The following is a 6,000-nucleotide window of genomic DNA, read 5'->3' as shown; positions in this document are numbered from 1 at the left end:
GGCATCAGTTTACTGATGGGGAATTTTTCACACTGCATCCAGTGTAGACAGCATCACTGATTATAATGGTTTTTATTTGCTTTTGTCACGTCACTTGCATCTGGTGTGGTGTTAGAATGATTTCTGAAAGTTCATGTGACACTGAAGACTGGAGTAATGATGCTGAAAATTCAGCTTTGCATCACAGAAATAAATTCCATTTTAAAATGCATACAAATACAAAAACAGTTATTTTAAATCATTATTAAAATTTTCAGTATTACTGTTTTTACTGTATTCTTGATCAAGTAAATGCAGCCTTTTGAACAGTAGCGTAAAATCATATAATGAGACCATTTAATAACTCGGCGTCAACAGACCTTAGTCAGGTAAGACGACGTATTGAATTTAACGCGAATGAAAACAAGCCTGTGAGGGATAGACTTAGTCTTTACAATGGCATGCACAAAAAAAGGTCCTAGATAATGTCATTTTCACAACTTTTAAAACTCTGTTTTTTTTCTACTGAAAGTCTAAATAGTGAAATGCAACGATTTGTTTCAGATGATCAGCTGAAGTGTACTGTAGTCGAGTAAGTGGAAAGCGGCCTCCTTAGTGCAGGTGTGCATCTTTCCATTCACATTCCAGAGGCCCTCCATCACAAATGAAGGATGATGCCTGGATCTCTGTTTATTTACTAGCTTCGAAACCAGATCTGGCCAATTTAAGGGTTCGCTCCCTCCCTCCCTCTCTCTCTCTGTCTCTCTCTCCTCCATTGATACATGGTTAATGGTTGTCAGATGTGGCAGTGTTAGTGGGGCTCGAGATGTATTTGTTTGCTCTGGCTGATTTCCTCAGACTAAACTGGTATCTGTCCTCGCCAGTTGGTTTATATCAAAACACGGGTGACTGTAGCGGCTCCACCTGGTAAAACAAGATGGGATCTGGACTGACAGGAGTGTAACATCTTTCTAAACGTACGAGCAGTTTACTGAGCGAAGCCATCTGACCTGCGCATGTTATTTTAGTGCTAAATCCTGCTGCGTGGACGGGAGATAAGGAACGTGTGAAAATAACATTTCTGTGTTTGTCTGCAAGAGCAGGCCAGACTGAATTATGAGGCATGGACACCACATGGCACATGCTATATTTAGTTTAGCGGGTTGTTGCAGGAGAAGGAACATATTGCTTGATTTGAAGTAAAACACTTTTCTGATTAAACCGTTTGGTCTGAGAGGTCCAGTTTCCAAACACTGTTGGGCATTAGATCAAAAAAGTCTAAAAAGTGCTGGGTTTACATCTTCTGAAGCTGTTTAAGGTGTCTTAGTTATGGTGTGCTGTCTGTTGCAAACCGCAAGTTTTTTTTTGCCGTCATGAAGTGTTTATGCGCTGGTTATCGCCTGTCTGCTTGAATTAGCCATTTTCTGTGTGCTCCACATGCTAGGTTCTAATGAGTTCATCGAAAACATATCTGTTTTGGGATGCAATGTAGTTTGTTTCCCTATCACTGATTCACAGGTGTGTCACGTCCCCTCCACGGCTGTGTGGAACAGCCCACTTTGAGTTCACTCCTGCTGGCCTAGAGAGGCACTGCGGCCTCGTTTTCCTCCACAGGTCGGTTGATCTCCAAATTCAATTGATTAGCAGGTGAAAGGGGTGTTCTCTGGGGAACCTCTGGGATTTCTTTATATCCTGTTTGCCTGAGGTTACTGGCTAAGAAAATAACAGGAAATAGTGGAACAATTCAAAAATCTTTAAAAAACAAAACAATACAATTAGATTGGAAAGGGGCCATAAAATACATATATATATATATATATATATATATATAATTTGAGTTGAAGCTATTAGTACTTTATTCAGAGAAAGTAGCCCTAAAAACTATTTTGACACTTAAAGTGCCCCTATTATGCTTTTTCGGATATTACCTTTCATGCAGTGTGATATAGAGCAGTTTGTGAATGTAAAAGGTCTGCTAAATTTTCAAAGATCAAAGTGCATGATAAATGGAGCTATGTCCTAAAAGAAAGGTCTGATTCTGAACTGCCTGAAACGAGTCGGAAGTAATTCCAGTCTTACTTCCTGCTTAAACCTACTTAGGTTTGTCACAAATTTGCATAATGTCAGCCTATGGTATTCAGTGGCTGTTTTCCCACCTTCAAACACTGATTTTCATGTCGAGAAGATGCTGTTTTCTTTCCATGCACTTCCGAAGGATGAGGACTTGGGCTCGAATTTGTACAGTAAAATCGATGCCACTGTTACTGTTCCCATCACTGTTTATCAAGTGTTGAGGAAGCCTCCGGAGCTGAAACTCAGATATAGTAATAGGCATTTCCTTTCCGACACATGCTGTAAGCAGTAGACCAATCACAACAGACTGGGCCATCTGACCAATCAGAGCAGAGTAGGCTCTAGGAAAGAGATCGGAACGTTTTGATTGAGACGTTTCAGACACTGTGAGAAAAGAGGTGATGCTGCAGTGCATATTATGAGAATATTAAATTGTTTTTTGATGCATGTAAACGTATTGGAGGAGACCTCAAAAACAAAAATCAGAACCTTTAAAATAGCATAATGGGGCACTTTAAAAATGTTCGACAACTAGAAAGTGTCCAAATACTTGTCTTAATTTTGAACAGTATGTTTTCATTTTAGAATTTAGAACCTGAAAAAAAATCTCTTTTTTGTCAAATGTGTGCCATATTTCTGTAAAATACATTACACTGGGTTTGATATTTTGTAAAATAATTCAATGGTATTCAGACATCTTTAGGTGTGCTTTGAATAGTTATTGGAACCGCAGTATGTGCCGCACATTAAATCAATTTTAAATGCTTCTCCTCAAGTTACAGATCAGAAAGAAATGAAGATGTGCCAATCTGTTTGGATTTCCTCATTCACCACAGTCATCTCATTCATTCCTGTAAGGCTGTTTTTTAATAACTATCCTATCTGACTGTGATCAATTCGGAGAGTTTCTCTGGTCTGGAGTTCAGCTATCCATCATTCAGTTGTTTTACACTACCAGGACTGATCCAGGTTGCATTGCCAAGTGAGGGACGGAGATTGAGAGCCTCATTTATACAAACACACATACAGAACGGCCATTTAAAGGTAACCTATTTCAGAATGTTTTTTTCTATCATACACTCTTAAAAATAAAAGTTCAGAAAAGGGTTTTTTATACAGCGACACCACAGAGGAAGCATTTTTGGTGAGGAACCTTCCAGTGAAAAGTGGATTTTCTCAGTGTGAAGAACATTTTAATAATTGAAAGAACCTTTTTCCACTATAAAGAATCTTTTGTGGAATGAAAAGGTTCCATGGATGTTAAAGGTTCTTCATCAACCATCAATGCCAATAAAGAACCTTTATTTTTAGGAGTGTATGTTGTTCCCTTGAATAAGATATGGTGTGATAACATGGTACAGTGAAAGTACTACTATGATACTAAATGATGTACTGTGGTATTTGGGTAGATTTTCGAGAAGTTGACATGTCTTGCAGTGGAACATGCAAGACTCCTTTCAAAGCCATTTTAAACAGCATTATGCTAATTATTTTATAATTATTATTCATGCAACTTTATAACCTCATATTAATCAAGAAACTACATGGAATATTTGTACTTTTTACAAATCCATTCATCACACAGCAGGGCCATTTAAAACGAACCATTTAGTGAAGGCAAATAGATTAGGGAAACTTAAAATAAATGGTGACCAGACACAGCACCCTTATAAAATTCATATAATTTCATAACTCAAATCTTGATGTTAATAAAAAAAGATGGACCAGTTTGAAGGACAAACATCAAAACCAATTATATCACCATGATACATGTGTCACAGTTCCCTTCTGTCCCGGACTCTATATCCCATGATCCTCACCTGCACTCACTTCCTCGTCAGCTCCCCATCACCACAGATTACCTGCACCTGGACTTCATCATCAGCACTCCCTTTATAATGGACTCACTCCCTGCAGTCCTTGTCTCTTCTCTTGTTTGCTTTATGTTCGGTTGTGTCTGCACTCTTTGTAAATAAACCCATCATAAGTCCGTTTAAGCTTCGTCTCTGCCACAACTGAAACCGTAACAGAAGAACAGACCAAACCGAGAGGACTTCTGCAAAGAAGATGGGAATATTCCTGGTCCCAATTCCTCCTGCTGTCCAGAAGCCAGCGGAGGGTTGTTTATGGACTCTCAGGCAGGACGGTCACCTGCTGGAGAGGTACGTGGAGGAATTCTCTGAGCTTTCTTGCTTGGTGAATTGGCCAGATGCTCCACTTAACGCCTGTTTTCTGAAGGGCCTTGACGAGGATACAATCCATTATATTGAACCTGCATGTTTCTTTTACCTAGTCGAGTCTATTAATCTGATTCTCTTTCTAAATGGTTCTGATTTTGAAATTGAAGAGGTTCAAGAAAATTGTATCTTCCTTGCCCACGAGTTCACTCCGGTTGCCCACGAGTCCGCTCCAGCAGCCCACAAGCCCGCTCCAGCCTTCCACGAGCCCACTACAGCCTTCCACAAGCCCGCTCCAGCCCACCAACACGTTCCAGCCCACGCATCCTTTTCTACCACCATGGATTCCCCCAAAGAAATTTGGGGGGGGGGGCCATATACCCTTGAGTGGGGAACTTATGGGTGGGGCTCCTGTACTGCCATGGCTGCCTGACACTCCTGACCCGCCATGGCCTTCCGAGGCTCCTGACCCGCCATGGCCTTCCAAGGCTCCTGACCCACCATGGCCGTCCAAGGTTCCTGACCCGCCATGGCCTTCCAAGGCTCCTGACCCGCCATGGCCTTCCAAGGCTCCTGACCAACCATGGCCTTCCAAGGCTCCTGACCCGCCATGGCCTTCCAAGGCTCCTGACCAACCATGGCCTTCCAAGGCTCCTGACCCGCCATGGCCACCCGAGGCTCCTAGATCTGCCCTGGAGACCTCCGTACCTGCCTGCACCTCCCTCACCCACGTGTAGGTCTCCAGGGTGCCCACCCCCCTCCCCGGTTGTTCCATCACCGGCGCAAGGTCGCGCCTACCCGGAGGGGGAGGTAATGTCACAATTCCCTTCTGTCCCGGACTCCATATCCCATGATCCTCCTTGTTTCCTCACCTGCACTCACTTCCTCGCCAACTCCCCATCACCACGGATTACCTGCACCTGGACATTATCAGCACTCCCTTTATAATGGACTCACTCCCTGCACTCCTTGTCTGTTCTATTGTTTGCTTTATGTTCGGTTGTGCTGCACTCTTTGTAAATAAACCTATCTTTTGTAGAAGTCCGTTTCATCTCTGCCACAACTGAAACCGTAACATGTTCAAACAACATGGTATTTTTGTCAATTTTTACAAAAACTATATCATGTTTTACCGCTGATTGTATTTTAATTGAACACATTTATTCTTTCTTTATAGCCGAAGCTACAGAAGAGTATGAGAAAGTAGTAGAAAAATTCAGAAAGATTAATTAAATCTTGATTTTTATTAATTAAATCTTTTTTTTTTTTCTGACATAATACATGCATTTTTATATGTTATTGGCATCTACCCTTTAGTTTCAGAGCTCTTTAGCTGTACAGGAAGCTCACGGTGGGCAGGTTTCCATCATCACATCACGTTCGTGCTGAGGCGTGTGGGGTCTCGCATGCGATTGGCCGCGGCTCAGAGCAGGGACTGCAGCCTCTCTTTATCCCTTCATGGAGCTTTGCAAGGGAAACAGGCAGAAAAGGGTCAGGGCGAGAGGTGAGGCCACGGCGAAGTGTGTTTATTTGTGAGAAGTCGCAGTGTCAGGTGTATGGGTGAACAAACAGGCCTTTGTTGTGTGGTGAAAGGGGCCACGCTGTTTTTAAGAGCTCTCTGTTATCACCTCTACACTGAAGGCTGATGGAGGAATTACGACTCGCTCTCTTTTACTCTCTCACACTCTGTCTCTCTCACATAGTCTTTTCTCTCTCTTCTCTTTCTCTCCGGTGAGCAGTCTGTCATTTTTGGAGTGGTACATATTATGTG

At 42.1% G+C, this 6,000-nt stretch overlaps 2 long non-coding RNA genes across 3 annotated transcripts in view; both read left to right on the top strand.

The window, feature by feature from the left end:
• The window catches only part of LOC125244327, a 3,808-nt gene extending 177 nt beyond the window's left edge, over window positions 1-3,631 (top strand). Inside the window, exons 1-3 of the long non-coding RNA XR_007179311.1 lie at window positions 1-1,593; window positions 2,829-2,905; window positions 3,011-3,631. The exon at window positions 1-1,593 is cut by the window's left edge and continues 177 nt beyond it. This is a non-coding gene — a long non-coding RNA (uncharacterized LOC125244327). The remainder of the gene's footprint in view (window positions 1,594-2,828; window positions 2,906-3,010) is intronic.
• Window positions 1-6,000, top strand: part of LOC125244326 — a 55,115-nt gene that overhangs the window by 21,451 nt on the left and 27,664 nt on the right. The window contains exon 1 of one of the 2 annotated variants that reach the window (XR_007179309.1): window positions 5,508-5,733. The exons of the other annotated variant lie outside the window; for it this stretch is intronic. This is a non-coding gene — a long non-coding RNA (uncharacterized LOC125244326). Of the gene's footprint in view, window positions 1-5,507; window positions 5,734-6,000 lie in introns of those variants that run through there. 2 annotated transcript variants of the gene reach the window in all.

This window comes from Megalobrama amblycephala, linkage group LG14 (assembly GCF_018812025.1).
Source record: "Megalobrama amblycephala isolate DHTTF-2021 linkage group LG14, ASM1881202v1, whole genome shotgun sequence".
In the NCBI taxonomy this organism is placed as follows: domain Eukaryota; kingdom Metazoa; phylum Chordata; class Actinopteri; order Cypriniformes; family Xenocyprididae; genus Megalobrama; species Megalobrama amblycephala.
Note: the sequence above shows the minus strand (reverse complement) of the source record. Positions and strands in the feature narration are given on the sequence as shown.